General features: G+C 36.1%; 1 long non-coding RNA gene across 1 annotated transcript; it reads right to left on the bottom strand.

Annotated features, from left to right (window-relative positions):
• Nucleotides 1-3572: 3572 nt before the first annotated feature.
• On the bottom strand, nt 3573-8734 carry LOC149678973 (uncharacterized). Its single transcript, XR_016366176.1, has 2 exons — nt 5077-8734; nt 3573-4552 (listed from the first exon to the last, which is right to left on the bottom strand). It is a non-coding gene; the product is annotated as an uncharacterized LOC149678973 (long non-coding RNA).
• Nucleotides 8735-9990: the final 1256 nt, after the last annotated feature.

Here is a 9990-nt window from a genome sequence, read left to right as displayed (position 1 = left end):
TATTGGCAAACGAAGTACCACGAGAGGGTCTTGTTTTAATATAACTACCGAAGTATAACGAGAGGGTCTACAAAAAGAAGTGAGATCCTATGAAAAACATTAACATGTACAAAAATGGGCCAAGCCTCGCCTCGTGCCCTTTCCGCCGTAAAACGTTCTGAGATCCCATGTAGAGCCAAGTCTGCCTTTTGTTCTCATTCAATCGCCAATTGAACAATTATGTTATAAATTAAGTCCTTTTCCTAATTAATAACCAATATTCTTTGACTCTATCATAATTATACATCTTTGTTCGTATCAAAAATATCGTGACTTGGCAATCGCAGGTAAGTAATATTAAAAGGAAGTCGAAGGGATATTCACTAAATCGTTGCCGATTTTAAAATAATCGAAGGGATATTCACTAAATCGTTGCCGATTTTAAAATAATCGAAGGGGATGACCTGCGCTTGCCAAGTCACGATATTTTTGATACGAACAAAGATGTATAATTATGATAGAGTCAAAGAATATTGGTTATTAATTAGGAAAAGGACTTAATTTATAACATAATTGTTCAATTGGCGATTGAATGAGAACAAAAGGCAGACTTGGCTCTACATGGGATCTCAGAACGTTTTACGGCGGAAAGGGCACGAGGCGAGGCTTGGCCCATTTTTGTACATGTTAATGTTTTTCATAGGATAATATTTACTAGGCATGTCTAGTTCTCACGATAAATAAGAGTATTAGATTAGATAAATTATAGTTCTCACGGTTTTCTTGGTGCCATAGTAATACAACTTCAACTTTGACGAAAATTCTCAAATTTTTTGTAATTGCTTCAAAGATAGTAACGCAAAATAAAATATTCGATTTACAAAGAAAAATATTTGAGGAATGAAAGTGGGTCGAGAAAAGTGGGTTATTCATTTTATTTAATACAACTCTCTCTACTTAATATTTCCTCGCAGCTATAAAATTATTGCTGATTTACATATTTATAGCCAATAATCTCGTCACCTATTATAAGATCTGTCTGCGAAGTTTCTTAAGTACGACCACCCCTCGAGCTATCCTTTTTCTTTGAAGATTTGAAAATAAGGTTGGGTGTTTTCTTTTATGGCGTTTTTGGAGGTGTAGAACCAGACGAATAATGTTATTAAAAAAACCTTCAAAATAAAAAAATTAATTCTTACAACATTACTTTTCCTGTAAAATGTTTCATAGTGTTAAGTTCTAAGTACTTTTTCTTGGGGTAATATTTAAATGACATGACACATTCAATTTCAATGAACACTGAGATTAAAAGAGATAATATTTTCATTTGATAATTGTCTTGATGTCATATTTTTTAGGAAGTAAAGGTAAGAAATGGTATATTCTAACCAAGCCTACACCGAGGGGTTAGTCACTTGAATAATCAGGAGTACAAAACCGCAGAAATCAATTGCTTGATTTCCAAACTTCTTAGAAAATCATCAGTAATCACTTTCATTTTTTGTGGGTAATCAAAGGTAATCAGAAATCTCCGATAATTACTGGAAATCACATGAAATCTTGAGAAAATCGGAAATAATCACGTGATTTACTAGTAATCTTCTGTAATCACACGTTTCGTAAAATAATCACACATTATCAATAGAGGAAATCGAAAACCCAAAATAAAAATCGTAATCTGTTGTAATAGAAATAATCACTGCATTCATCGTCATTCACGAAGAATCCATTGGTAATCACGGCATTCACCAAAAAATCACCGGAATTCATTGAAATTCAAACAGAAATCACAAGTAATCTGCGACAATAACGGGAAATCAGTGTAAAGATTATAAACACTCCAGGTTTCCTTCTCTTTAAACACTTTCGTAACGTTATAGGCGTCTGGGTAGCTGAATAAGCTATCTCAAGCGTTTATGTGAAATTTCAACCAGGATTTTGTAATTTTTACAAAAAAATAAACACAATATGAAACAAGTTGGGAAACCAAAATGAACCTCTCCGAGCCGAGACGAATTTACTTTCTAAACACAGGTCCACCAGCCAATGAGAAAAACCGGAAATACATAGTTCAAATTGGCGAAATATTGCCAAGCTCTTTAGCAAAGGCTTTTCCTATGTATCCTCAATAATTCTAATGAGGACCTAAATTGTATCACTGAAGGGTGTATTTAACTTTCGGCTCACTCTGAACCGTTAACACCTCCTATAAGAGGAGGCGAAACAAGGTCAATTCTAGTTTAAATCTAGGGTATCTTATTTCACAAATCCAATCGTTTCAACACTTTTGGATAGATGAAGAATTAACATCCATATTAACTAACGAATATAAAAAAATGCGATTACACTATATATAAATGTAGTAAAGCTGAATTAAAAAGTAAACACCAAATTTGAAATGTTATTATCTAAAGATGTTCTTGGAATATTAAGATGAAACAGAGCTTTATAGCTACTCAACTACTTAAAGAATCGTAATGCCGAAAAATATTTAAAATATTTCCATTTAATATTCTGCAAAAAGGAAATGTTATCGTTTTGTAAGAGATCTTATCATCCTACTCGCTTTATATTAACTTTGATATGCGTGTAGTGTTTTGATTCGGATGCAATCTTCATTACTCGTTCTATATAAACTCTCACTTGTGTCATTACATAGAAATAAGTTTTTCTTAAATAATTAATTAAATATAAGTGATATTAATTATTTTAATCGCCAGTAAATAACTTTAAAAATAGTTAAATCGTTTAAAATAAAGTTGTTCCTATTATCTTTCGAAACTTTGCTAATATTGACGTTTAAAGTGAAGGGTACCCCTCTTGCCCGCTTTCTTCAAATTTTGGGGTATATATACAATTCGTTTCCATTATAATAATAGATAAAAACGCATTCGCGTGAACCCATGGTGGAAGCCCTACCATTGGGAGGCTAGACGTTTCTCATAACCCTAGCCGATCGCCGCGTATATCTTAAAACCGAACGATAACGATGGAGAAGAAGCCGGAATGGACAAAGACCTGAAGATGGTGGTGCATAGAAGCTGGTGTCAATGTGGGATTGACGAAGAACAGAAGATGGTGGTGCTTACGAGCCAGCAAGTACAGGCTGGTGTCAATGTGGGATTGACGAAGAACAGAAGATGGTGGTGCTTCTGAGCCAGCAAGTACAGGCTAGTGTCCATGTGGGATGGACAAAGACTAGCAGATTGTGGTCTTAGAAGCCAGTTAGTAAAGACTGGTGTTGGTAGATGAATGGCCAAATTTCCGTGAACCGCGAACGCGTTCCGGAAATCGGGTATTTGTTTGCTCCGATTTGTAAACTGCGAACGCGGTCACGTGGGGTCTGACAGACAGACAGACAGACACACAGACACACAGACAGACAGACAGACAGGCACGGCCGGTGTAATACCTCTCCGTGACGTCATCGTCACTCGGAGAGGTAAAAAACCATCTTTATTCGTTAAAGTCGTTATCAGATCTTATCTATGAAAGCACACATAACTAACTGATGGAATTAACCACTCACTTTAACAAGGATTAAAGTTTGGAATAATTTTTGCAAACAATTGAATAAATACAATACGAAAACGTTATCTTTTAACATAAAAGTCTTTATCAGTTCATTTCGATGAATGTAAACACACATAATACATATTATAGTAAAAGTAAAGATAACATAACTGAGAAGTAAGGGTAAGGTGGGATATAGCCCACTCGATCACGCGTGTAAGAGGTACTGGCTAGCAGACACCATTAGACAGATGGTGGCGCAGTAGTCCTCCTTTTAAGACTAATTAAATGCAAATTATTTTTTAATAAGAGATGATTAAAAAAATTATTTTCCATTTATATTTAGACAGGGATATAATTTTAGAAGTGGGAATAGAGAACAGAGTTAAGAGGGCGAGCGTCATAGCCTCGGACCCCCTTCCACGGGACGGGGGCATGAAAGAAGAGGCGGGTCATAGTGACAGAGGTAACAAAGAAACTACGTATTTTTCGCCGTCCCCGTCGGCAACGCCATCAAAACGTAGTTTAAGTGAGCCAATAAGATAATTTAAACTTTTCGTTACGTGTTGAAGGGAGGGGCTCCATACTGGACTATGAGTCGGACTGAAGTAAATACTAACAGTTCTCCATTCCTACTTCTAAAATGTAATCTATCCCTGTTAAGACTAATTAAATGCAAATTATTTTTTAATAAGAAATAATTTAAAAAAAATTATTTCCTTTAATATTTAGAAAAAGGTCGTTCTTTTAAGGTATAAAATTATGTTAAGTAAACTTTTCCTTTAAGCAAGCTATTCAAGGGCGAGATGTTAAAGCTATAACCAACCTTGTTTAAAAGCAATTTTGAGCTTGACATATCAGTTAATCTCATATAACGAAAGGAAGTATAAATATTGTACCCTCCGCTCACTACGTCTACTCTGATGGGATACAACCATAACAACCAAATATCTTTATCTATAATTCGTTTCGGCAGTGTTTGGAGTTTAACGTTTTTTGATTATCCACCTCAGCATCCCTATTTGGAAAATACATTTTCATCATCTAACCAGAGCATATCCTACGATTAGAAATATAGAAATTCAGTTTAAGTGGCAGTGGAACTAGATTCGATTTTGTACAGAATGGAGGCTCAATTTCATACAGAGAGTGTAGTGCTGGAATTAAAGGGCCTTATAGTGGGACGGACACATATCAGATCATACATTGCAATGGTGGCGACATCTCTCGAGGTTGGAAACTTACCGGCGTTTAGCCTATCATAATATACTTCGTACAGATAAATTATATAAACCAATACGAATATTACATGGAGAAACAAACTTCCAGGGGTACGTCTCTATACTGTATAATTTCTCTACAGATGAGAAATTACCTTAAATTTTAAAAATGGTAATTTACCGGGTAAATTACCGATTACAATTTTGGAATAACAAATACTACCGTAATTTATGGTATGTTATACTTTCGCAGGTTTTTTACCGCGGTAATTTACGAAATATACCGGTAAAGTACCTTTTTAAAATTACGGTAAGATATAAATCGGTGTTGGTAAATAACCGGTAAGGTAAATTACCGACTCACATCTCTAAATTTCCCTCGTGTCACTACAAAGAACTAGAGGCAGCCAACTTGGTCATGCCGCCCTCTAGCGGTGTCTCTTGGCGTGTTACCACTTACAAGAGGAGGCCTAACTTTTGACTCCACCATGGAATTTGGCCTTCTTGTGTAACACCTGAATCCTGCATGGCCTTCTTGTGTAAATGATATGAATCCTCCTAATTTGAAAACTATGTACTATTTTTAAATTATATTTCGTATTTGGTGCTTTAGCCAAAAAGCTTGGCCACCCCACATCCAACAAAATGGGTTTCAGGCAAAGTGAAATCCATGTGTGGAATTAAAACCCTGCCGATGTCGTAGTTTCTGCAAGGGGGTAGGCAACCCTTAGTATCGGGAGATACAAGGGGTTTGCCGTGTTTGCGCACTCTCAGATCCAAAACGCCTACAGCGCAGGCGCTAAAAAGCGAGATTTAAGGCAGAGTTTTACCCCCGCGCCTTTCCCTCTTAGACTCGTCGAAAGGGTGTTGTATTGTAAAACTTCAAGATGCTCTTATTTTTCGATAATAGAAATCTGTGTAAAGGTGGAGTTCTAGCAAAAGGGTTCTAGCGACCTGATACCGAGCATCGAGACTAAAAATGGAGCGACCGTGCTGCTTTTTGAATCTTCGATGTGACAAAAGAAAAAAAATTGGGTGTTCTACCTAACTGAAAACCGTGCAATGTGGTTCTATCGAACTGAAAATAAGATTTCCTAGATAAGAATGCAAAAATTATGAATAAAAAAAATTAAACGCTTTCTATTGGTCAAAATTTTCCACGGCGTTCAGTTTGCATTCTACTTTTGCTGGAAAATCTTAGTTTCGGTTCGCTAGAAACCTTTTCGTTGGAACTCGCCCTTTCAAGGTAATTTTATGGTAAATAGTAAGACGTCCCTTATCTTTTGATAAGTTAATCTAACTACTCGAAAGTTTACAAAATAGAAAATTCGGTGAAATATCAAAAACTATCTTGTTAATCAGTTGAAGGCGGTAAGGATATCCGAAACTAAAACTTATTTTCAGACAGCTCTAAAGAATTTTGAAGATTTTGTATTTCTTAGAAAACGTTTTATTGTGGGATTTAGGAAAGTGGCAAACGCCTGCCAGATTTCTTTTCTAATGATGCTAACGATTCATAAACACGTGCAAATTAAAATTATTCTGGTTTCTTTCAATTCTTCAAAGACTTTCTTCTGTTTCACACTTTCACCAGAAAAACTAATTAAAAGTTTATCTTTCGGCAAGACTTGAGTGTTTAAAAAGAAACACTCTACATACATTTAGGAGTTCATTAAAACACACCCTGTCCATTCCAGTGGCATCATTAATGCTAATTTCCTCTGCTTTTAATTTTCTCGGTAATGACCGTGAAACAATTGGCAGTTAAGATTTTATTTTGTTCGTAATGTTCAACGGAAAACGGAATAATTTTAAGTGAAAGTTCAAGAACAAAGCTTGTTTGTTTCATTGAGTTTCGGAACAAGATTTTCAAGGCTACGTTAAAGGCCGACTTCCACCGAAAAGGGTTCTTACGAACTGAAGACCGTGCATCGATTCTTAACAATAGAGCGACCATGCCAATTTTCGAGTCCCCACTGGGGCAAAATTTCGAGGGGTTCTTACGAACTGAAAACCTTGCTATGCGGGTTCTTACGAACTGAAGATAAACAATAGAAAGTCTCTTAAATATTTTATTCCCGATTTTTACGACCCTCTGAAGGAAAATATCTATTGTTTATCTTCAGTTCGTAAGAACCCCCGTATCAAGGTTTTCAGTTCGTAAGAACCCCTCAAAATTTTGTCCAGCGGGGATTCGAAAATCGGCACGGTCGCTCCATTGTTACTCTCGATGCACGGTTTTCAGTTCGTAAGAACCCTTTTCGATGGAAGTCGGCCTTTAATTTTTTTGGCAAAAAGGCTGTTGAACCTCAAAACAGTGCCTCTTTCTATCAGCCCTAATAATTCTAACGGCTTTGTTTCCTAATTTCGATTGGTTCAAAGAACTATGTTGATAAATCCTTACGTTAAAAGTAACGAGCAATTAAGAAATGTGATTAAAAGTTTAAAACATGAAGTTCGAAGCTAAATACTGCACATGGCTTGAGAATTTCCACCAAACTTGTAACTTATTTGAAGAGGTCTAAATGGAAAAATCTTGCCTACATGAAGGTGACATATTTAGAAACGTAGATTAAAGATTCGGGTTGTTCAAGAACCTCGGACATCACATTCTTTAGTGTTTTCAAAACTAATATCAAGGAAGAAATCAGGAAATTTCAGTTGATAAGTAAAAATATTTTATTTTTATCGATATGTGGTCGCCATGTGGGTGGGAATGTGCTTAACACATTGCTGTTTAATTTTTTCGACACGCCCTTCATAGTGTTTCTTAAACGTGGTAAGCACATGTCGGAAAAACTAAAATATTTACATTAACTTTGTTACAATTAATCGTATTTGCTACGATTACACCACACATTTCCTATTCCCAAAAATATTAACCCCTTTGAAATTTAGCCAAATCAAACTTGATCATAATCTTACGTAGACTGAGTTTCTAAACCCATTAGTAACACGTCCTTGACCTGTGAGCACCTATAAGAAGGAAGCTCGGAGAGACCAACTACTCCGTTAGGTCCCCTTTCAAGACCGGTATCAGAGCACCGCACCTGCGCAATCGGTGCAACAGAGGGAATGAAATCAGAGAAGTTTGTTTACGGCCAGTAGGTGATCTACTCTGATCTGGTGTCTTTTCGTATTCACCCTTTTGAATTTCCTTCTTAACGGATAACGTGACGTCTGGCTTCTCAGCTCTGCGCCGAGGTAGGTGCGCGTGAGAGACAGATCGGACTGTGCCGTTATGATCACGTTCCCCCTTTGACACTCCTTTCTATACGTGCTCACTGCACCTCTAAATTGCCTCTTAACATGACGCCATCTAGATGCTCTTAATAAACGAACCGGACTTCAAGAAAATCTTACCTATGGGGATTTAGCATTATGATCCACTCATAAATAGGAGCGCTATCTGTAAGACCTGTTGATTATCTTGGATTTTCTTCTCAAACAATCGACACTCAAAAAATATCTCAAGAATCTCAAGTACAAAAATTGAGATGACTTACTGGAGTATACGAATTACTTATCTTGAGGTACACCGTATCTACAAGGGCTTACCGGTCATTTAGAATATTTCTAGAAACGAAGTGGGTTGATATGATAAGTACAATTGAAAATTTATATACTTACTTAAAGGTAAAGCAACCATAACTTCGACTCCCATGAGGTATTAACAGTTTTTAAATTTGACCCCAAAAGTTAAATTTCTTATTTCCAAAATACGAAATGAAAAGTGGCAGAGCGTTTTAACTGTGTCTCTCTCTGGTGGAAAAGATTGGTAGGTTGCGGCTGGTGTTTCGTCCAAAAGGCATGCCGAGTTCGACACCGTAACTATAGCAACCATAATACAGCGCCATTTTCCATTAAACTTGTTAGTTGTCTGCTACCATGGAGCAATAATTACGGAGACTAAGTGGCAATGTAATTCACTTTAAAGCAATGCTTTACTTCCACTCCAATGGATCTTCTTTTAATACTCGGCAAATATGTTTCCATGGAACATTTTATGATTCATTGATGGACTACTATTCCTTTAAACTGAGCTGAGCTTAAGTCTAAAATATGTTAAGATATATGGTCGGTAAAACTCATGAGTCAACTATACTTGATTCGTATTATCAGAGGTAATATAAAGATTAAAAGTTAAGATCAGGAACAGAGGTCATTGAATGTGTCGAGTGGTACTCTTTGGATGAGTGATAACTGAACCTTTCAAGAAGCCTTGATAGAACCTAAGACCATTAAACACTGATGCACTGGAATGGAAATACGGCGCTTCGTTCTTTTAGAGCAGCGCCTATCTAGCGCCGCGCAGCGACCAATATTGAAACTTTTTCGACTCAAACCATAGCCATAACATGATCTATGAGTCGAAAGGTTTAGGGACTCTCCCGCCAGGGGCGACAACAGGCGATGCCATTTGAAGAACGGGGTTTTTCGCTTATCATTCCAGTCCATTAATGTGTTTAATGGTCTTCGATAAAACCTTCGGCAGTTTAAGCACGCACATGGATTTCAAGAAAGAAAAACATGATAAATCCTTCGCTTTAAAAGATTATAAAATATGCCAAATCTTAAAATTTGATTTTCAAATTTCTAGAGTAATTGACATATCTTATCGTTAATAATCCACAATACATTTTGAAATAAGAAAAAACTGTCATATATCTAGGTAAGCCAGATGAACAAACATGTCGGAATACTTATAAATTCTTCTTAAGTCATTGTTCCAATCATATCCAGGACGCAGTATTTTTATCAGAGTCTAATCATATTTTATTAAATTATCGTGAGGCTCTTAAAAGAACAGAGAATTTTTTCTTTAATTTATTCGATTAAGCAACTTAAGTTTTGTGATGACACTTATTTTCTTCCGTGTTTTAAATTTAAAGCCGTTGGAAACGGTTGAAGTTTGATAAAAACCAAGCGCGGCTTCTTTTCAAATATTAAACTTAGAATTTGAAAAATAATTTCTCCATTAAGAACCCAATTAAAATGAGCACGATTGCCTTATTTTGTTTTTTAGCGCCGAATAACATTACGAAATTTTCTTTTCTTAAGAGATCCAAGAATCACCCACGCCTAGAATAAAACACTCTTTTTCTATCTAATCAAATCTATGGACTATTTACACCCACAGGGACTCACAATCACCTGCAGCTTTAGATTTCACAACGTTTTACGTAATATCAGGGGAATTTCTTAAGAAATATTTTTGTGAAATACCTGTGACTGTTTTCGAATCGAGGTTTCAATGAATACGGTAACTTTGAAATTT

The sequence above is a fragment of the Phalangium opilio genome, unplaced genomic scaffold, assembly GCF_054372755.1.
Source record: "Phalangium opilio isolate 3A_F unplaced genomic scaffold, DU_Popi_V2 ptg000042l_1, whole genome shotgun sequence".
Classification (NCBI taxonomy): domain Eukaryota; kingdom Metazoa; phylum Arthropoda; class Arachnida; order Opiliones; family Phalangiidae; genus Phalangium; species Phalangium opilio.
Note: the sequence above shows the minus strand (reverse complement) of the source record. Positions and strands in the feature narration are given on the sequence as shown.